Here is a 23,860-nt window from a genome sequence, read left to right on the forward strand (position 1 = left end):
TTTCAGCATTTAACTACTCCAGCCCACTCCAATCTATTGATAGAACTGCTTCCTCAAAACCACAAATAACTGACCGTTAGCTTAAATATTTACAACTCTCCATCTTTTATTCCAATGCTTGGAGGCCGAGCTGGATTTATAAATTCATGTTAATTTACCGAGCTGCCATTACCTGGGAGCATTTCCTCCACATTCCTTTATTAGACTGTGTTCTACACAGCTGCAGTGCATTCCTGAGCAGACCATATTACCATGGTAGAAGGATGAATGTCTCCTCCCTCTGCCACACTGCCATGAAGAAACAGGAGACCATTCAGTCCCTTGATTCCACCGTTTAGTTAGATCATAGCTGATCTGTACCTCAACTCCATTTCCCCACCTTGGTTCCATAACCCTTAATAACCTTGCCCAACAAACTTGTCTATCAATCTCCGTTTTGAATTTTTCAATTGAACATCAGCCTCAGCAGCTTTTTGCAGGGAAGAGAGTTGCAGATTCCCACTGCCCTTTGTGTGAAGTGCTTCCTGGCAACACCCCTGAATGGCCTGGCTCTAATGTTAAGATTGTGTCCCCTTGTTCTGGACTCTCCTACCAGAGGAAATAATTTCTGTCCTATCAACTCCTTTAATTATCTTAAACACCTCAATTAGATCATCCCTTAATCTTCTATACTCGAGGAAATACAAGCTCAGTCTGCAACCGCTCTTCATTATTTAACCCTTTTAGCCGTGGTTTAATTCTGGTGAATCTGCGCCTCTTCCCTTCCACAATATATCCTTCCCGTGGTGCAGTGCCAAGAACTGAACGCAGTGCTCTGGTGGGGGGGGGGGGGAGTTTTATAAGACTAGCATAACCGCCACCCCACTGTTTGGGTTAGTTTAGATTCCAGTTAAAGCAGTAATAAAATCCCAAACTGAGTAAATGATTCAAGCACCGAGGCAGTGTCAGAGGGCTGAGTAGGGAGTAGCACATCTTGTGTTGAAGAAATAATAGCGTGTGCCACGACCCTGCTCTAGGACTGACCGAGGACACTGAGCCACAAGGGTGCTCACCTCCATCACCCTACAGTTCCCAATCTCATCCTCTGGGTGGAAAAAGTTGCAAAAACAATGTGTTAAATTTTCTTTTTAAACCCCTTGGATCACAATTGTTTTAAGTTTTTGAAAGGCCTCACATCACTCCAGCTTTCTTTTGATACACAAGTATTATTGGCTGGGAGAATGTTTGGTGTTTCTATCTTTAATCTGTGGGGTTTTTGTTGCTGGTCAGAGACCGTCTAAAAGGAGTACACGACCCCACCCAGGCATGTGGGCAACCTGCTCCCAATCCTCCGCTGGTGCCACCCCACTACAGCACTAGGAGAATGCGCCAGCAGGAAGCCTCTGTCTCCCAGCATGCTGATCTCCATGAATCACCTTCAGTCTATAAAGTCTTGTGACCTGATTAATTTCTGCAATTATGTCATAAATCTATCCACCCAAAATGGCTACTCCCAGCATTGCTCCGAGCGGCATTTTTATATCATATTAGAGAGTCAAATGATGGACACCCATGAGCAGGCTGGTATCTCCCCATAACCATTAGCTTCTCGGAACAATCCAATTCCCCTTTCAAAGTGCACCCTTCCTCCAGGCTTTCCCAGGCCCCCGATCGGGAATCGTGCCCCCACCCTGCAGCTTGGAATGATGTACTTGGGGAGGGTTTCGACACACAAGTGGGTCCTATGTTATTTTTTTTTAATTAAAAGGGAAGAGTTAAATCTTGTACAATGTTATTTTGCTTATTTTACTCTTGTGATACAGTTTCAAGTATTTTAAATAAAATTAAATAAGATTAAATGTTTTTTTTAAAGCAATCCATTTGTAGAAAGTTATATATGTACATTTAGGATTTCTCCCCTCCCCCAAAAATGGATTCCTGACCGTGTTGCTTCATTTAAACTTTGTGCTCAGCACTGTTTTTTGGCTCAAGTTCATGTAACTAACCTGCCTCCTTTAGTTGGAACTATCATTTTCTCTGCTTTCTCCCCCACTCGATCAACATTGTAAATATCCCACGGCTAAGGTCACTAAACCATACAATCCAATTCTTCAACAGTTTCCCATGGATTCAGTGGACATGCTGCCACTAATTCATAAATTAGTTCACAATCTTCCTGTGTTTCTTGCTGAATATTTTTGCATTTCAGGATATCTTTGGGAGAAGAGAACATATCCCACTGGTGCAGCTAATGTCCGTTGTCTTGCCTATCGGAGTAAACTCTAATATATGGCCCCTGCTTTATACCAACACAAGACTTTATTAGCATCTCATTCCCCTCCCCCCAAACTGGACGAACGTGGCCTTTCTATTTTCCACACCAGCCCACCCTCCGTTGCGTCTCTGAGTGAGCTGGCTGGTTTACATTGTTTCCCGCTGTGGACTTGAATTGACTGAACTGTCTCCAGTGGCCAGTGGGTTAAGAGTGAGTTGCAGCCAATCCTGAGATGGATCTGAAGCTGGATCTCAGCACTGAAAGGGCAGTTATTCCCACTGATATAATCAACCCCCTGTTGAGACTGGTGCAAGTTAGTGAGTACAACAGGAATAGAGCTGTGGTGTGCCAGCAGATGGCACTGGAGTGTTTAATAACCATCGCTGTCTTACTGCAACAGTACGTGGTGGATGCTGGGCATCTCACTCCAATGCATAGCGATCCTTCCAGGCCTTTGATTTTTTTTTTTTGTTAGAAGCTTAAGGACATAAGAAATAGGAGCAGGAGTCGGCCATTTGACCTCGAGCCTGCTCCGCCATTCACTAAGATCATGGCTGATCTATCTCTACTCCACTTTCCTGCACTATCCCCATATCTTTTGATTCCTTTTAATGTGCAATCGATCTCAGTCTTGAATGTACTCAACGACAGAGCCTCCACAGTCCTCTGGGCAGAGAATTCCAGAGATTCACCACCTGAGTGAAGAAATTTCTCCTCATCTCAGTCCTAAATGGCCAACCCCTTATTTTGTGACTGTGACCCCTGGTTCTCGACTCCCTAACCAGAGGAAACATCCTCCCTGCATCTACCCTGTTGAACCCTTTAAGAATTTTGTATGTTTCAGTTTTAAAGCAGGTAATATCTGCCCTTGTCCACATTTTCACAAAGCAATGCAGTTCTTCAGAAAGTAAAGGGTGCATTCACGCACCATCATCAGCATTGTGGCAATAGCGCAGCTAGTCTGTGAACTGCCAATTGAATTGACCAGCAGTGGTTGAAAGGACCATCACCCGGAGCAGGTCACAGACTGCCGTGTGAACAGCTGCAATGTGGGGCCCCAAAGGAAAGAGTGGAGCAGGCCTGGGGACGGAACTGTATCGAGAAAGAACTTGCATTTATATTGCACCTTTCACAGCCTTGGGAATTCCTGAAGTGCTTTACAGCCAATTAATTAAGTACGTTTTTTATTTGACATGTAGTTACTGTTGCAGGCAAACGTGGCAGCCAATTTGCGCACAACAAGGTCCCACAAACAGCAATAAATAACAAGATAATTTGTTTTAGTGATGTATGTTGAGAGATCAATATTGGCCAGGAAACTGGAGAGAACTCTTCTCTTATTGTATCACGGGATCTTTTATGTTCATCCGAGAGGACAGCCAGGACCTTGGTTTATTATTAAGGATTACATCAATGTAGGGATCAGTGGAGATCCAGCAAGCTGGGAGAACTATAAAAGTAACACAGGAAGTAAGGAGGTGCAAAAAGGGAACATGAAAAACAAAAATGTGGCCCTCTGGGGTAGAAAATTCCAGAGATTCGCCACCCTCTGAGTGCTCTGTCGTTGAGCATATTCAAGACTGAGCAAAAGCTTTAATAAATATATGAAAAGAATGGCAAAGAGGGATGCTGATCTATTCAGCTGCAGGCAAGACTATATATGGATAGTATGGAAAAGGCAGATTTATTAAATGAGTTTGTATCTGTTTTCCCAGTAGAGGAAGAAGACAAAATGCCAGTGGTACAAGGGAACCTAAAGATATGTCCAAGAAGGAACTTTGTGCATTTAATATAAGTAAGAACATGGTAATGGAGAAAATAATGGCATTTTAAGGTAAATAAATCTCCAGGACCCAATGGTTTCCACCCCAGGGTATTAAAAGAAACCAGAGGAAATTGCAGATGTGTTCGTCATATTTTTCCAATGCTCTACATTCTGCAGTTGTGCCTTTAGATTGTAAAATTGCGAATATCACTAAAGAGGGAGGGAGAAACCAGGAAATGACTGACCCGTCTGTTTACCATCAGTTGTAGGGAAGTTACTGATGAAATTTATCATCAGAGACTCAGCACTTGGACAAGTAAAAGCTGATCAGAGTCAGAATGGATTTGTGACTGATAGGCTATGTCTGACTAATTGATTTTTTTTTGGATGGACTTTCAGAAGAGATTATCAAAAATTAATGCACACTGAATTGTAGATAACCTTGTGACAAGGGTTGGTGATTGGTTGAGAGGTAAGATTACATCGACTCTACTGCACAGATTTGGCCCAACTGGTCTATGCTGGTGTTTATAGGCTACACGCGCCTCCTCGCAATCTAATGACCTCTTCCCACCCTGACCCCTTTTTGCCTTATTCCTAGGCTCCCCTTAAATGCATCAATGCTATCTGCCTCAACCACTCCCTATGACAGCTAGTTCCACATTCTCGCCACTCTGCAAAGAAATTGCTCCTAAATTATTTTTGATTTATTAGTAACTAACATTTATGCCATAAAAACAGAAAATGCTGGAAATCTCAACATGTCAAGCAGCTTCTGTTTTGTCAGAACCCTTGCATTTATGGCCCCTTGTTCTGGACTTGCCCGCAACTGGAAACAGTTTCTCCACATCCACCTTATCAAACTCTTTCACAATTTTTAAAGATCTCGATCAGGTCGCCTCTTAGTCTTTTTTCCAGAGAATGAGCCCCAGCCTGCTCAATCTTTCCTGACAATTCTGGTAACATGCTAATTTTCTACACTTTTTCCAGTGCTTCAATATCCTTTTTGTAATATGGAGACCAGACTGCACACAGTACTCCAAGGTGGTCTAACCCAGGTTCTAGATAAAGTTAACAGTGCCTCCCTGCTTTTGTATTCTGTTCCTCTAGAAATGCACCCCAGTATCTTGTTTGTAATCTTTGATCACCGCAAATTGTGTTGCTACTTTGTGGTTCCCAGATCTCTTTGCACCTCTACCGCATTTACTTCCTTGCCATCTAAGGAATAAATGTCAGCTGTGGCTCTGGATAGCATACTCATCTGAGTCAGAAGGTTGTGGGTTCAAGCCCCACTCTAGGGACTTGAGCACATAAATCTAGGCTGACACTCCCAATGCAGTGCTGAGGGAGCGTTGCACTGTCGGAGGGGCAGTGCTGAGGGAGTGCTGCACTGTCTGAGGTGCCTTCTTTCAAATGAGACGATAAACCGAAGCCCCGTTTGCCCCCTCAGGTGGACGTAAAAGATCCTATGGCACTATTTCGAAGAAGAGCAGGGGAGTTATCCCTGGTGTCCTAGCCAATATTTACCCCTCATTCAACATAAAAGCAGATTATTTGATCATTATCACATTGCTGTTTGTGGGAGCTTGCTGTGTGCAAATTGGCTGCCACGTTTCCTACATTGCAACAGTGAATGCACTTCAAAAGTACTTCATTGGCTGTAAAGTGGCGATGTGGCCGAGTGTGGTCAGTGCTTCGATGCTGGGGATGTTGGCCTGAGCGAGAACACTGACGTTGGTGCGTCTATCCTCCCAGTGGATTTGCAGGATCTTGCGGAGGCAGCGCTGGTGGTACTTCTCCAGTGCTTTGAGGTGTCTGCTGTATATAGTCCGTGTCTCTGAGCCATATAGAAGGGCGGGTATCACTACTGCTTGGTGCCAGATTTGAGGTCCTAGTCTTCAAACACTCTCTTCCTCAGGTGACCGAAGGCTGCGCTGGCACACTGGAGGTGTATATATGTATACATATGGTGGAAAACAGTGGTCCCAGCATGGATCCCTGCAGGACACCAGTTCCCACTTTCTGCTAATCTGAGAAATTCCCGTCAACACTCTCCTGTGTTCTGTTTTATAGCCATCTTTTCCATCCCTGACCCCACATACCCTGACCTTTGTCAGGAGCGTCTAATGTGGCACCTTATCGAAAGCTTTCTGAAAGTCCATGTATACCACATCCTGTGCATTGCCCTTATCTACTTTGTTACTACTTCAAAAAATTCAATAAGGTTGGTTAGAAATCCATGCTAACTTTTTAAATTTATATTCTCCGTCTCTAGAAACATAGAAAATAGGTGCAGGGGTAGGCCATTCGGCCCTTCTAGCCTGCACCGCCATTCAATGAGTTCATGGCTGAACATTCAACTTCAGTACCCCATTCCTGCTTTCTCGCCATACCCCTTGATCCCCCTAGTAGTAAGGACCTCATCTAACTCCTTTTTGAATATATTTAGTGAATTGGCCTCAACAACTTTCTGTGGTAGAGAATTCCACAGGTTCACCACTCTGGGTGAAAAAGTTCCTCCGCATCTCGGTCCTAAATGGCTTACCCCTTATCCTTAGACTGTGTCCTCTGGTTCTGGACTTCCCCAACATTGGGAACATTCTTCCTGCATCTAACCTGTCTAACCCTGTCAGAATTTTAAATGTTTCTATGAGGTCCCCTCTCATTCTTCTGAATTCCAGTGAATACAAGCCCAGTTGATCCAGTCTTTCTTGATAGGTCAGTCCCGCCATCCCGGGAATCAGTCTGGTGAACCTTCGCTGCACTCCCTCAATAGCAAGAATGTCCTTCCTCAGGTTAGGAGACCAAAACTGTACACAATACTCCAGGTGTGGCCTCACCAATGCCCTGTACAACTGTAGCAACACCTCCCTGCCCCTGTACTCAAATCCCCTTGCTATGAAGGCCAACATGCCATTTGCTTTCTTAACCGCCTGCTGCACCTGCATGCCAACCTTCAATGACTGATGTACCACGACACCCAGGTCTATTTGTACCTCCCCTTTTCCTAATCTGTCACCATTCAGATAATAGTCTGTCTCTCTGTTTTTACCACCAAAGTGGATAACCTCACATTTATCCACATTATACTTCATCTGCCATGCATTTGCCCACTCACCTAACCTATCCAAGTCGCTCTGCAGCCTCACAGCATCCTCCTCGCAGCTCACACTGCCACCCAACTAGATGTGTTATCTGATCCTTGGGGAAAGATTCTAGTATCTTTCCTACCACTGATGTTCAGCTAACTGGTCTATAGTTCCCTGGGTTAGTTCTATCTCCCTTTTGAACACAGGAATCACTATTCCTTTTGCTATTGAATGTTTATATATAGATTTTAGACCCTCATCTCTTTCCTAGTTTATTTGCATATCAGTAAATGTCCGTAAGTTTGTCTATTGTCTACTGTCTTTCTGTCTTAACTGTTGTAGAATCACAGAAATTTACAGCATGGAAGGAGGCCATTTGTCCCATTGTGTCTGTGCCAGTTGGAAAAGAGCTACCCAGCTTCATCCCACTTTTCTAGCTCTTGGTCTGTAGCCCTGTAGGTTTTGGCACTTCAAGTGTCTCCACTAACAATATACCAACAGTGGATAGTCAAGGGGCTATAGGGGGGGTGGGGGAGAAACTTAACCCAATCACAATCACTAAGGAGATGGTACTCAGTAAGATAATGGGACTAAAGGCAGATAAATCCCCTGGACCTGATGGCTTGCATCCTAGGGTCTTAAGAGAAGTAGCGGCAGGGATAGTGGATGCATTGGTTGTAATTTACCAAAATTCCATTCTGGGGAGGTCCCAGCAGATTGGAAAACTGCAAATGTAACGCCCCTATTTTTTTTTAAAAAGGATGCAGACAAAAAGCAAGAAGCTGTAGACCAGTTAGCCTAACATCTGTGGTTGGGAAAATGTTGGAGTCATTATTAAAGAAGCCGTAGCAGGACATTTGGAAAAGCAAAATTTGGTCAGGCAGAGTCAGCATGAATTTATGAAAGGGGAAGTCATGTTTGACAAATTTGCTGGAATTCTTTGAAGATGTAATGAACAAGGTGGATAAAGGGGAATCAGTGGATGTGTATTTGGACTGTCAGAAGGCATTTGACAAGGTGCCACATAAAAGTTTACTGCACAAGATAAAAGTTCATGGGGTTGGGGGTAATATATTAGCCTGGATAGAGGATTGGCTAACTAACAGAAAACAGAGAGTCGGGATAAATGGTTCTCGGGTTGGCATTTAGTAGTTAGTGGGGTGCCGCAAGGATCAGTGCTGGGACCCCAACTATTTACAATCTATATTAACGACTTGGAAGAAGGGACCGAGTGTAACGTATCCAAGTTTTCTGACACTACAAAGATGGGAGGAAAAGCAATGTGTGAGGAGGACACACAAAATCTGCAAAAGGACATAGACAGGCTAAGTGAGTGGACAAAAATTTGGCAAATGGAATATAATGTTGGAAAGTGTGAGGTCATGCACTTTGGCAGAAAAAAAATCAAAGAGCAAGTTATTTAAATGGAGAAAGATTGCAAAGTGCTGCAGTACAGCGGCACCTGGGGGTACTTGTGCATGAAACACATGAAAGGATAGTATGCAGGTAAGGCAAGTGATCAGCAAGGCCGATGGAATCTTGACCTTTATTGCAAAGAGGATGGAGTATAAAAGCAGGGAAGTCTTGCTACAGTTATACAGGGTATTGATGAGGCCACACCTGGAATACTGCGTGCAGTTTTGGTTTCCATATTTACGAAAGGATATAATTGCTTTGGAGGCAGTTCAGAGAAGGTGCACTAGGTTGATTCTGGAGATATGAGGGTTGACTTATGAGGAAAGGTTGAGTAGGTTGGGCCTCTACTCATTGGAATTCAGAAGAATGAGAGGTGATTTTATTGAAACGTATAAGATTATGAGGGGGCTTGAGAAGGTGGATGCAGAGAGAATGTTTCCACTGATGGGGGAGACTAGAACTAGAGGGCATATCCTTAGAATAAGGGGCTGCCCATTTAAAACTAAGATGAGAAATTTCTTCTGAGGGTTGTGAATCTGTGGAATTCGCTGCCTTAGAGAGCTGTGGAAGCTGGAACATTGAATAAATTTAAGACAGTTTCTTAAACAATAAGGGTATAAAGGGTTATGGGGAGCAGGCAGGGAAGTGGAGCTGAGTCCATGATCGGATCAGCCATGATCATATTAAATGGCGGAGCAGGCTCAAGGAGCCGTATGCCCTCCTGCTATTTCTTATGTTAAGTACTTTTTAAATGTGGTGAGGGTTTCTGCCTCTTACCACCTTTTCAGGCAGTGAGTTCCAGACTCCCACCACCCTCTCTTAACATGAGTTTTTAGGTGACTATACGGTCCATACGAGAACCACAGTCTCTGTCACGGGGAGACAGATAATCGTTGAGGGAAGGGGCGGGCGGGACTGGTTTGCTGCACGCTCTTTCCACTGCCTGCGCTTGATTTCTGTACGCTCTCGGCGACGAGACTCGAGGAGCGCAGCGTCCTCCTGGATGCACTTCCTCCACTTAGGATGGTTTTTGGCTAGGGTCTCCCAGGTGTCAGTGGGGATGCTGCACTTTATCAGGGACACTTTGAGGGTGTCCTTTTAATGCTTCGGCTGCCCACCTTTGGTTCGTTTGCCATGAAGGAGTTCCGAGTAGAGCACTTGCTTTGGGAGTCTCTTGTCTGACATGCGAACTTTGTGGCCTGCCCAGCGGAGCTGATCAAGTGTGGTCAGTGCTTCGATGCTGGGGATGTTGGCCTGGTCGAGGACGCTAACGTTGGTGCGTTTGTGCTCCCAGGGGATTTGTCGGATCTTGTGGAGACACCGTGGTGGCATTTCTCCAACGACTTGAAGTGTCCACTGTTCTTGGTCCATGTCTCTGAGCCACACAGGAGGGCAGGTATTACTACGGCCCTGTAGACCATATGCTTGGTGGCAGTTTTGAGGGCCTGGTCTTCAAACACTCTCTTCCTCAGGCGACCGAAGGCTGCACTGGTACACTGGAGGCGGTATGGATCTTGTCATCAATGCCTGCTCTTGTTGAAAGCAAGCTCCCGAGATATGGGAAGTGGTCCACTTTGTCCAGGGCTGCGCCATGGATCTTGATGACTGGGGGACAGTGCTGTGCGGTGAGGACAGGCTGGTGGAGGACCTTTGTCTTACTGATGTTTAGCATAAGGCCCATGCTTTCATCGCCTTAGTAAATACATCGACTATGTCCTGGAGTTCAGCCTCTGTGCGCAGACATACGGTCAATTTTTGTATCATCTGCAAACTTCTTAATCATGCCCCCTACATTGAAGTCTAGATCATTGATGTATAGCACAAAAAGCAAGGGACCTCGGACTGAGTCCGAATTCTTGTACTTTTCCTCTTAACTTCTTCCACTATTATCATTTCCTGTTTGCTGGCCTATTCACTGAAAACTGAAGCAAAGTATCTATTCAGTATCAGCCATTTCAGTAGTGTAGAATCATTCAGCACAGAAGGAGGCCATTCGACCCATCGTGCCTGTGCCAGCTCTGTGAAAGAGTGATCCAATTAGTCCCACTCCCCCCTGCTCTTTCCCCACAGCCTGGCAATTTTATTCTTTTCAAGTATTTACCCAATTCCCTTTTGAAAGTTACTATTCAATCTGCTCCCACCGCCCTTTCAGGCAGCGCATTCCAGATCACAAAAACTCGCTGCGTAAAACTAATTATCATCTCCCCAATGGTCCTTTTGATTGAGTTTGTCTTGCTCATCCATTAATTACTCTCTCCCTATCTTAATTTTGTTGTGCTGCTTATTTAATTAGAATACTATAGGGAGCTCCTTTTCTGTGCAACTTGATCCTTGGCCATTCCCTGCCATCCTTTGTCCTTTCTCCCCTTAATCTCCACTCTTCCACTGTTTATCTTCCCCTGCCTCTAATAGTGGGTGCATTTTGGCTCTAACTACATGTTAACTGCTAGTTTAAAGTTACCTGGACCAATTGCTCAGTGTCCATCGCCGCTCTTTGTTCTCAGCAGTTAGCATTGGATCCTTTCTAAAAGTCTTGGGCCTCCCTGGATGTCAAGTCCATGCTTCTCCACCGCACTATACTATACGACTCAGCTGCTCTGTCTCTGATCACTGCTCAGTCCTTGTGGAGACGAAGTCATGTCTTCACACTGAGGACACCCTCCATCATGTTGTGTGACACTACCATCGTGCTAAATGGTATAGATTCAGATCAGATCTAGCAGCTCAAAACTGAACATCCATGAGGCGCTGTGGGCCACCAGCAGCAGCAGAATTGTATTCCACCACAATCCCTACCCTCGTGGCCCGGCATATCCCTCACTCTACCATTACCATCAAGCCAGGGGACCAGCTCCAGTTTAATGAAGAGTGTAGAAGAGCATGCCAGGAGCAGTGCCAGGCGTACCTAAAAATGAGGTGCCAACCTGGGGAAGCTGCAACACAGGACTACATGCATGCTTCAACAGAGCTGGTACTGGCTAGACAGGCCAAATAATTGTCTTCTGTGCTGTAACCACCCTATGATTCTATGCTAAACAACGGAAGCAGAGACAGAGCTAAACGATCCCACCACCAACGGATCAGATCAAAGCTCTGCAGTCCTGCCATATCCAGTCGTGAATGGTGATGGATCATTAAATAACTAATGGGGGCTCTATGAACATCCCCATCCACAATGATGGCAGAGCCCAGCACACAAGTGCAAGAGACAAGGCTGAAGTGTTTGCAACCATCTTCAGCCAGAAGAGCCGAGTGGATGATCCATATCAGCCTCCTCCTGAGGTCTCCACATTCACAAAAGCCAGTCTTCAGCCAATTCAATTCACTCCATATGATTTCAAGAAATGGCTGAGCGCACTGGATACTGCAAAGGCTATGGGTCCTGACAACATCCCGGCCGTTGTGCTCCAGAGCTAGCCGCGCCTCTAGCCATGCTGTTCCAGTACAGCTACAACACTGGCATCTACCCGACAATGTGGAAAACTCCCCAGGTATGTCCTGGCCACAAAAACCAGGACAAATCTAATCCGGCCAATTACTGCCCCATCAGTCTGTTCTCAGCAAAGTAATCGAAGATGTAGTCAACAGTGCTATCAAGCGGCACTTACTCACCAATAACCGAGTCACCGATGCCCAGTTTTGGTTTCGCCAGGACCACTTGGCTCCAGACCTCATTACAGCTTTGAACCAACCATGGACAAAAGAGCTGAATTCCAGAGGTGAGGTGAGAGTGACTGCCCTTGACATCAAGGCAGCATTTGACCGAGTGTTGCATCAAGAGCCCTAGTAAAACTGAAGTCAATGGGAATCGGGAAAAACTCTCCACTGGCTGGAGTCATACCTATCACAGAGGAAGGTGGTTGTTGGAGGCCAATCATCTCAGCCACAGGACATAGCTGCAGGAGTTCCTCATGCAGTGTCCTGGGCCCAACCATCTTCAGCTGCTTCATCAATGACCTTCCCTCCATCATAAGGCCAGAAGTGGGGATGTTTACTGATTATTGCAGTGTTCAGTGCCATTCACAACTCCTCAGATAATGAAGCAGTCCATGCCCGCCTGCAGCAAGATCTGGACAAATCCAGGCTTGGGCTGATAAGTGCCAAGTAACATTCGCGCCACACAAGTGCCAGGCAGTGACTATCTCCAACAAACAAGAGTCTTAACCACTGCCCTTTGACATTCAATGACATTACCATCATCGAATCTCCGCCCTCCCCCCCTGCCCCGCCCCCTTAAAAATCCTGGGGTCACCATTGACCAGAAACTTAACTGGACCAGCCATATAAATACTGTGGCTGGGTATTCTGTGGCGAGTGTCTCGCCTCCTGACTCCCCAAAGCCTTTCCATTATTTACAAGGCACAAGTGTTGCAGGGAAGAGTGACCATAATATTTTAGAATTTTATATTGAGTTTGAAAGTGACCTAGTTCAATCCGAAACTAGGATCTTAAATCTAAACAAAGCAAATTACGTAGGTATGAGGGGCGAGTTAGCTAAGGTAGATTGGGAAACTACATTAAAAGATATGATGGTAGATGAGCAATGGCTAGTATTTAAAGAATTTATATTTAATTTACAACAAATATACATTCCTTTTAAGGCACAAAAACTCCACAGGAGAAGTGGTCCAACCATGGCTAACAAGGGAAGTTAAGGATAGTATTGGATCAAAGGAAGAGGCTTATAATGTTGCCAAAAAGTGTAGTAAGCCTGAGGATTGGGAGGATTTTAGAATTTAGCAAAGAAGGACCAAAAAATTGATGAAGGGGCAAATATATGAGAGCAAACTAGCGAGAGACATAAAAACAGACAGTAAAAGCGTCTATAGGTATGTAAAAAGGAAAAGATTAGCAAAAGTAAATGTGGGTCCCTTACAGTCTGATACAGGAGAGATTCTAATAGGGAATAAGGAAATGGCAAAGAAATTAAACAAATACTTTGTGTCTGTCTTCATGGAAGAAGACGCAAAAAACTTGCCGGAAATAGTGGAGAACCAAGGGTCAAGCGAGAATGAGGAACTGAAAGAAATTAGTATTAAAAAAAAATAGTACTGGAATAATTAATGGGACTGAAAGCTGATAAATCCTCTGGACCCGATGACCTACATCCTAGGGTTTTGAAAGAGGTGGCTATAGAAATAGTGGATGCATTGGTTGTCATCTTCCAAAATTCCACAGATTCTAGAACAATTCCCACGAATTGGAAGGTAGCAAATGAAACCCCACTATTTAAGAAAGGAGGGAGAGAGAAACCGAGGAACTACAGACCAGTTAGCCTGACATCAGTTGTAGGAAAAATGCTAGAATCTATTATTAAGGACGTAATAACAGGCACTTAGAAAATAATAATAGGATTGGGCAGAGTCAACATGGATTTATGAAAGGGAAATCATGTTTGACAAATCTGTTCAGTTTTTTTTGAGGTTGTAACTAGCAGAATAGGTAAAGGGGAACCAGTGGATGTGGTGTATTTGGATTTTCAGAAGACATTCGATAAGGTGCCACACAAGAGGTTATTAAACAACATTAGGGCTCATGGAATTGGGGGTAATATACTAGCATGGATTGAGGATTGGTTAAAGGACAGAATACAGAGAGTAGGAATAAATGGGTCATTTTCAGGTTGGCAGGCTGTAACTAGTGGGGTACCTCAAGGATCAGTGCTTGGGCCCCAGCTATTCACAATCTATATCAATGATTTGCATGAGGGGACCAAATGTAATACATCCAAGTTTGCTGATGATACAAAGCCCGGTGGGAATGTAAGTTGTGAGGAGGATGCAAAGAGGCTTCAAGGGGATATAGACAGACTAAGTGAGTGGACAAGAACATGGCAAATGGAATATAATGTGGAGAAATATGAAATTATCCACTTTGGTAGGAAACATAGAAAAGCAGAGTATTTTTTAAATGGTGAGAGATTGGGAAATGTTGGTGTTCAGAGGGACCTGGGTGTCCTTGTACACAAATCACTGAAAGTTAACATGCAGGTACAGCAAGCAATTAAGAAAGAAAATAGTATGTTGGCCTTTATTACAAGAGGATTTGAGTATAAGAATAAAGACGTCTTACTGCAATTATATCCTCATCATAGGCAGTCCCTTGGAATCGGGGCAGACTTGCTTCCACTCTTAAAATGAGTTCTTAGGTGGCTGAACAGTCCAATACGGGCCCTGGTGAGACCGCACCTGGAGTATTGTGTACAGTTTTGGTCTCCTTACCTAAGGAAGGATATACTTGCCATAGAGGGAGCGCAACAAAGGTTCACCAGACTGATTCCTGGAATGGGGAGATTGTCCTATGAGGAGAGATTGAGTAGACCAGGCCTATATTCTCTAGGGTTTCGAAGAATGAGAGGTGATCTCATTGAAACATACAAAATTCTTGCAGGGCTTGACAGGGTAGCTGCAGGGAGGATGTTTCCTCTGGCTGGGGAGTCTAGAACCAGGAGTCACAGTCTCAGAATAAGGGGTCAACCATTTAGGACTGAGACGAGGAGAAACTTCTTCACTCAGAGGGTGGTGAATCTTTGGAATTCTCTGCCCCAGAGGGCTGTGGAGGCTCAGTTGTTGAGTATATTCAAGACAGAGATCGATAGATTTTTGGATATTAAGGGAATCGAGGGATATGGGGACAGTGCAGGAAAGTGGAATTGAAGTAGATCACCAGCCATGATCTTATTGAATGGCGGAGCAGGCTCAAGGGGCCAAATGGACGATTCCTTTTTGTTATGTTCTTATGAAACCAGGTGGGGGCAGTCCCACCCAGCTTGACAACGGAGGAATGGCGTTGGAGGAGGATGGAGTGGTCAACCGTGCCAAAGGCTCCAAACAGGTCGAGAAGGACGAGGAGGGGCAGTTTCCCATGGTCACAGTCACAAAGAATGCCATTTGTAACTTCGATAAGAGCTGTTTTAGTATTGTGACAGGGGCAAAAACCTGATTGGTGTGGCTCTCCGCCTCTCTCTCCTCTTTTAAGACGCTCCTTAAAACCAGCCACTTTTACCAAGATTTTGGTCACCTGTCCTAATATGTGGCTCGGTGTCAAATTCTGTTTGATAATCACTCCTGTGAAGCGCCTTGGGATGGTTTAATAGGTTAAAGGCGCTATATAAATGCAAGTTGTTGCTGTTTACCATTTCTTTTTATAGTCATTCATATTTTCATTTTATATTTTTAACCTCTTTCCAAAGCTCATCGTATTTCCCTTTCGTCATCCTCTGTTTATGGACTTTGCGTTTGCCTTTTTCTTGAGATTTAATTTTACCCTCACCTCGTTATTGCTGTCTCACTCTTGGCTGGCCAGTTTGTTCATTTTTAGTGGAATCCATTTCTCCTGATCTTCCCCTTAAATATTACCCACTGTTCTACATTAGCCTTTATCTGAAGTGGGATGGAATGCATGTGAGGAAGTGATGCTTCAGCTGTACAGAGCCTTGGTCAGTCGCACCTGCAGTAACTGGGCTCAGTCCTGGGCCCCACCCCTCAGGGAGGATATATTGAGAGAAACTATTTCCTCTGGTGGGGGGAGTCCAGAACAAGGGGGCAGAACCTTAAAATTAGAGCCAGGCCGTTCAAGGCTGATGTCAGGAAGCACTTCTTCACACAAAGGGCGGTGGAAATCTTCAACTCTCTCCTCTAGAAAGCTGTGAATGCTGCCGCTCAATTGGAGCTCTCGCGGCTGAGCTCCATGGATTTTTGTTGGGTCTGGGTATCGAGGGATATGGAGCAAAGGTGGGTTATTGGAATTAAGGTACAGATCAGCCCTGATCTGCTAGAATGGTTGGAGGGGCTGAATGGCCGCCTCCTGTTCCTCTGTTCTGTCACCTGGGTGAAATCCCTGGCTCAGAAGGGATTGAAATTATTCAATGTTTGTTATACACAAATGGCTGAAGGTAGCAGGGCAAGTTGAGGCATAAGCGCACAAAAGCAAGCAAGTTATGCAAATTGGCAAAAGAGCTACAGGGAAAGTGAGGAGAATATTTTTACGCAGCGAATTGTTGTGATCTGGAACGCGCTGCCTGAAAGGGCAGTGGGAGCAGATTCAATAGTAACTTTCAAAAGGGAATTGGATAAATACTTGAAAAGGAGAAATTTGCAGGGCTGTGGGGAAAGAGCAGGGGGAGTGGGATTAATTGGAGAGCTGTTTGATAGAGCTGGCTCAGGCATGATGGGCCGAATGGCGGCCTCCTGTGCTGTATCATTCGATGCAATTTTCTTCCCGTTTTTGAAGATGTTTGGGTGTAAAACGGGCAGTAGCCAACCTGCTGCCAATGGAGGAGAGGATCAGTCGGAGTGTAAAACAGGCAGCCGATTCACGCTTGGTCATATTGCTCTACCGAGACCAACTGCCACCCGCTGACTCTGACTGAGACAGCTGCCCTTCACTGCCTTGCCCCACTGGGCATCCAAGTGTGAGCTTTGTGAGTGATGACTATTCAACTACGGGAGACAGCATGGCCTATCCTGTTCCCGTCATTACTCAACAATATTCTCCCCCCATCATGGACGTCTGAGACCCCAGAGGCTGAGAATTTCCCACTTTCCTCCAAGTCTTTCTCTCCAATTTTTGAATGCTTTTTCTGAATGGCTCAATCCCAATAGTTAGGTAACAAAGCAGACAGGCCCATCTTGCAGCAGTGTAGTCCCCTTGAGCCCTTTCTCCAGGTCACTGGTTGCTCGGTAACGCAGGTTAAATGATTGAATGTGGAGTTTAGTTTTCTGCGTGTTTACAATTCGACGGCAGCTTTCAGAAGTAGACTGGCTCCCTTATCGACTGAAACTGCGCCATTATTCACCGTGCTGTACGGGACAGCCTGACCGGCTTTAAACATGGATCCCTAATCGTGGTATAACCCCCGTGACATGTCAGTCGCATTCTCCTGACCATTGTGAAGGTTGATGAGCTCAGGCCAAACCCCAGGGGCAGGTCTACACACTGCAGGTGTGTCTGGAGTGTGCAGACACGCATTGAAGGTCATGGAGCAGAGGTCAGGGGTCATCGGTGGTGCATCATTCAAGGCCGATATGCGTTGTGACAAGGCCATTGGCAAGGCAAACAGGGCTTTTGAACTAAGCCAGAGGTTAGCGGGTTTTAGATTAATGCAGGCAGCTGCTGGAACTAGTAACGGTGGTGGAAGCAGAATCCAGAAACGCTTTTAAAAGGCCAATGGATAAATATTTAGAAAAATAAAAATGTGACTGGTTATAGAGAGAGGACGAGGAATGGGCAGAAAGTTGATTGCTCGTTCAGAGAGCCAGGACAGGCGTGTAGGGACCAAGTGCCTTCTGTGACCTGACACCTTGATCCTACTGCTGGGGCAGTAGAATATAAAACAGCGGCTATACAAACAGCCGAACGTGCTCGCTACCCTGGACTGGTACAGAGGAAATCAACCAATTGTAGGGCTTTTATTGGAATCTCCTCCAAAAATAGGGCCTATTTTCATTCGTAAACACCTCTACACACTCGGGGCCCAAGTTTCGGATGTCCTCCCAGAACGGCACACTCCGAGACGCCCGCCTATTTTTTTAGAATAAAAAAAGCACCTAAAACTTACCTCGTGATTCTCCGAGTCCAGCAGGCCTGTTTCACAGTCAATGCAGCACAGCACAAGCAGCTGGGGGCAGAGCTACAGCCCTGGGCCAAAAAGAGTGCCGGCAGCTGCGTGCGTGCGCAGTAGCTCCTGGCCCTCCCAGCGGGTCCTGTCTCCGGGCAACCCTATCTCTGGCCGAAGGGACATCGTGCTGTTCGCTGGCCCTATCCCAGGCTGAGTGGTCTGCCTGCCTCACCGTCCCTCGCCTCGCCTCGTCGCCACTGCCCTTACCTCAGCGGCGGAGCCCGCCCGAACTCCTCCCCGGTGGCGGGCCTCGCCCGAACTGCAGCTCTTCGGTGGCGGGCCCCGCCCGAGCACCTCCTCAGTGGCGGGGCCCGCCCGAGCACCTCTTCGGCAGGCTGTTGGAGGGCTCCCGGTGCTGCAGTAGGTGAGTAGAAACTTAATTTTTTATTTATTCATTTTTAAAAAAAATTATTTTTTTATTGATTGATTTATTGACTTATTTATTTATCATTTATTATTGATGATGGCTCTTTATTGGTAAAAGTGAAATGTTTAATGCTTTGTAAAATCCTCTAACTTCCCTCTAAATTGCCTTCCTCTCCCCACCCCCCCACATCTCTCGCTATCTGCGCCTAATTTATAAAGTGAAGGCAAGGTTTTTCTGAGTGTACAAAAATCGACACTTACTCCGTTCTAAGTTACTTTGGAGTAACTTTTTGCTGCCTAAACTTGCAAAACAGGCGTAAGTGGCTGGTAACGCCCCCTTTTGGGGAAAAAAAACCTCTACTATAATGAAACTATTCTAACTAACTAGAACTGGAGCAAACTAAATGCCGAGAATTGCGATTTCTAAGATACTCCATACTAAACTAGTTGCTCCAAAAAAATAGGAGCAACTCTAGCCGAAACTTGGGCCCAAAGGGTGGTAGAAGTTTGGAACTCTCTTCCGCAAAAGGCAATTGATGCTGGGTCAGTTGTTAATTTTAAATTGGAGATTGATAGATTTCTGTTAACCAGAAGTATTAAGGGATATGGGCCAAAGGTTGGGTATATGGGGTTAGGTCACAGATCAGCCATGATCTCATTGATGGCGGAACAGGCTCGAGGGGCTGAATCTTGTTCCTATTAGAGAATCAGGACTTAGAGGAGTTATGATCATGGTTCTTAAAATGATTCCATTCTGACACCAACACCTCTCTCGCGTCTTTAATTTAGAAAAACATCCCAAGCTGCTTCAGAGGCGTAGCTGGATGCCGAGCCACAAAAGGAGACATTAGGATCACTGATCAACAGCCCGAGATTTTGCTGTCCTCCCCATTGTCTGTTCACATAATAGCATGGGAAGGTACTGAGACAACAACTTGCATTTATATAACACCTTTAACATCGTAAAATGTTGCTTCACAAGTGCATTTTTCAAACTGAGCCACATAGAGATATTAGGACAAGTGACAAAAACCTGGTCAAAGAGGTAGGTTTTATGGAGGGTCTTAAAGGATAGGAGAGAGGCGGAGAGGTTTAGGGAGGGTGGGAGGGAATTCCAGAGCTTAGGTCCCAGGCAACTGAAGGCACGGCCGCCAAGGGTGGAGCGATTATAATCAGAGATGCTCAAGAGGCCAGAATTGGAGGAGTGAAGACATCTCTGAGAGCTGGAGGAGATTACAAAGATTGGGAGGGGTGAGGCTATGGAGGGATTTGGAAACAAGGATGAGAATTTTAAAATTGAGGGGTTGCCGGACTGGGAGCCAATGTAGGTCAGCGAGCACAGGGGGTGATGGGTGAGTGGGACTTGGTGCGAGTTTCGACACAGGCTGCTGAGTTTTGGATCACCTCAAGTTTACGTAGGGTAGAATGTAGGAGGCCAGCCAGGAGTGAGTTGGAATAGTCAAATCTAGAGGTAACAAAGGCATGGATGAGGGTTTCAGCAGCAGATGAGCTGAGGCACAGGCGGATTAGAACAATGGAACTGGAATCTGTCCGTGAGGGGACAAGGTACCTCTTCCATAGCCTTGTCCCTCTGTCAGTAAACTCTTCCCAACTACGGTCTGGTGCCGGTATTGGCTCTTGCTAAATGTCAGTGGGGCGAAATAGAGTTTGGAAAACAGAAAAGGTTAAAGAATTTTAAGGCAACGCATCAGCTATTCTTGATAGCCAGACAAAGTTTTGAGAATGTCTTAACGTTTATAGATGGATAAGATGTGCCATTTTTCCAATAGCTCCAGGGGATCTTTTACATCCACTCGGGAGGGTAGAATGGCCTCGGTTTAACACCTCACTTGAGGATGATGGCCCACCAACTGTGCAGTGCTCCTTCAGTGCTACACTGGATTATCAACCTGGAATATGTGCTCAAATTAATTGGTTAGACCACACTTGGAGTACTGTGAACAGTTCTGGTCGCCATATCATAAAAAGGATATAGAAGCACTGGAGGAGAGGAGATGCAAAAAAGATTTACAAGGCTGATACCAGAAATGCGAGGGTATGCATATCAGGAAAGGATGAACAGGCTGGGGCTCTTTCCTTTATATAAAAAAAAAAAGAAAGCTGAGGGGTGACCTCATAGAGGTCTTTAAAATTATGAAAGGTTTTGACAGGGTGGATACAGAGAGAGTGTTTCCACTTGTGGGGAAGAGCATAACTGGAGGCCATCAGTATAAGATAGTCACCAAGAAATCCAATAGGGAATTCTGAAGAAACTTCTTTCCCTAGGGAGTGCTGAGAATGTGGAACTTGCTATCACAGGGAGTGGTTGAAGCGAATATTATAGATACATTTAAGGGGCGGCTAGACAAAGGGAATAGAAGGTTATGCTGATAGATTTAGATGAGGAAAGACGGGAGGATGCTCGAATGGAGTTAAACGCTGGCATGGACTGGTTCAGCCGAATGGCCTGTTTCTGTGCTGTGTATCCAATGTATGTAATCGCTCCACTATTGGCGGCCGTGTCTTCAGCTGCCTGGGCCCTAAGCTCTGGAATTCCTTCCCTAACCCACAGGCCAGTCAGCTGAACCTCCGTGGTGGGAAAACTTTTAGAAATGATAATCCAGGACAAAATTAACATTTAGTTGTAAAAGTATGGATTAATTAAGGGAAGTCAGCATTGATTTGGTGAAGGCAAATCGTGGTTAGCCAACTTGATCAAGTTTTTTGATGAGGTAACCGAGAGGGTTGATGAGGGCAATGCGGTCGACATGGTGTACATGGATTTCCAAAAGGCGCTTGATAAAGTGCCACATAATAGGTTTGCCAGCAAAGCTAAAGCCCATAGAATAAAAGGGACAGTGGCAGCATGGGTACGAAATTGTCTCAGTGACAGGAAACAGAGAGTAGTGGTGAACGTGAACGGTTGTTTTTCGGACTGGAGGAAGGTATACAGTGGTGTTCCCCAGGGGTTGGTACTAGGACCACAGCTTTTCTTGATATATAGTAATGACTTGGATGTGGGTGTACAGGGCACAATTTCAAAATTTGAAGATGACACAAAACTTGGAAGTATAGTGAACAGTGAGGAGGATAGTGATAGACTTCAAGAGGACAGAGACAGGCTGGTGGAATGGGTGGACACGTGGCAGATGAAATTTAATGCAGAAAAGTGCGAAGTGATGAATTTCAGTAGAAAGGAGAGGAAATATAAACTAAAGGGTACAATCCTAAAGGGACTGCACGAACAGAGAGACCTGGGGGTATATGTGCACAGATCGTTGAAGGTGGCAGGGCAAGTTGAAAAAGCTGTTAAAAAGGTTTACGGGATCCTGGGCTTCATAAATTGTGTATTGTATAGAACACAAAAGCAAGGAAGTTATGATGAACCTTTATAAAACACTGGTTCGGCCTCAACTGGTGTATTGTGTCCAATTCTGGGCACCACACTTTAGGAAGGACGTGAAGGACTTAGAGAGGGTGCAGAAAAGATTTATGAGAATGATTTCTGGGATGAGGGACTTCACTTGCATGGATAGACTGGTGAAGCTGGGGTTGTTCTCCTGAGAGCAGAGAAGGTTGAGAGGAGATTTCATAGAGGTGTTCAAAATCATGAGGGGTCGGGACATAGTAGATAGAGTGAAACTGTTCCCATTGGCGGAATGGTCGAGAACCAGAGGATACAGATTTAAGGTGATTGGCAAAAGAACCAAAGGCGACATTAGGGAAAATCTTTTTACGCAGCAAGTGGTTAGGATCTGGAATGCCTGCCTGAAAGGGAGACAGATTCAATCACGACTTTCAAAAGGAAATTGGATAAGTACCTGAAGGAAAGAAAATTGCAGAGCTACGAGGAAAGGGCGGGGAGTGAGATTGACTGAAGTGCTCTTGCAGAGAGCCGGCACGAGCTCAACAGGCCGAATGGCCTTCTTCCGTGATGTAACCATTTGGGGGGCACTTAGAAAATAATAATAGGATTGGGCAGAGTCAACATGGATTTATGAAAGGGAAATCATGTTTGACAAATCTGTTCAGTTTTTTTTGAGGTTGTAACTAGCAGAATAGATAAGGGGGAACCACTGTGTTATGTCCTTAGATGCTCTAGTAATGACTTCACGAGGCAATGTGTTGTACTTGAACTGTAGTGACCTTAGTCCTTTATTAGTTAACTCCAGAGTGAGGATCACACTTGGTGGCCTGCCTTTTATACTAGGCCAGACACACCTGTACAGGTAACCTACAAGTCTCCCACTGTAGTGCCCTCTGATGGCACACCTTGTGATAGTACCAACAGTAGCCATGTAGGATACATGACATCACTCCCCCCTGAACCTTTAGTGCAAATTGCCTCTGCATTGACTGTGCTCTGGGCTTTGCTCTCTGTGGGCTCTATCTGGTTGACCCTTGGCAGGTCGTTTCAATCTTGGGTGAGTGGTTGGTGCAGTAGTGTGCTGGTGGTTGCTGTTTGTGTGTGTCCCTGACCACTCCATTCTCCCCCTCGCCCCCGCCCCCCACATATGGATTATGCCGGAGGCTCATTGCATTCATATACATTCAAATTCAGGAAAACAGGCTTGCATTACATTTGTGGTTCCGTTGTGAGACAAGTACATTAGACTGGTGAGATGCCTTATTGATGCAGTGATCGGTGCGTAAGGACAAGCTAGTGCCAGAGCTGCTGGATTGTGTCCCTGCAGTCTGGTGGCGGCGCAGTGCCCAGTGCTGGCAGTGGGAACCCTGTTGGCTCGAGTTGCCTGCTCTTGGGGCTGTTGCCGTGTCCCTAGTGTCGGGCCGGTTCACAGATGCCTGTGACCTCCCTGTCCTTTCTTTGCACCCTGGGTCGTTGCTGCTCCCTGAGGAACTGTCGCCTAGCAGTGCACAGGGAACTGCTGACTCACTGGCCTGGGCGTTGTTTGGTTTGGGATCCTGGCTGGTCCCGGCCCCCTTTGGGCGAACTGTGGTGGGTGACCCTTCGTTTATGGGTATGGCCTTGGTGGTGATGGGGTCTGGAGACTGCACCTTAGCACAGTCTGCTCCTTCAGGCTCGTGGCAGTTGGTGCCATCGGGTGCCTGAGAGGTGGAGCCGATCAGAGACAGGGTATCAATACCGGTGCCATTGCCCTGCTCGGGTCGCTTGCTCTGCAGCTCGTGTGTGTTGGCTGCTTGTGACCAACTCCATGGTGCATGACCCAGGATGCAGGCTACAGCCTTGGGTAGCTCGCTGGACTTGTGTGCTCCGGATGGATGTCTGCCCACTGCATTGGCTGCATGCAGTTGAAATTCTGCATCGCACAACTTTTCATTACTTATGAAGGACACTCTGGGTCAGATCGCGATCGCACGACTTTTCCTCG

The sequence above is a fragment of the Pristiophorus japonicus genome, chromosome 12, assembly GCF_044704955.1.
Source record: "Pristiophorus japonicus isolate sPriJap1 chromosome 12, sPriJap1.hap1, whole genome shotgun sequence".
Taxonomy (NCBI): domain Eukaryota; kingdom Metazoa; phylum Chordata; class Chondrichthyes; family Pristiophoridae; genus Pristiophorus; species Pristiophorus japonicus.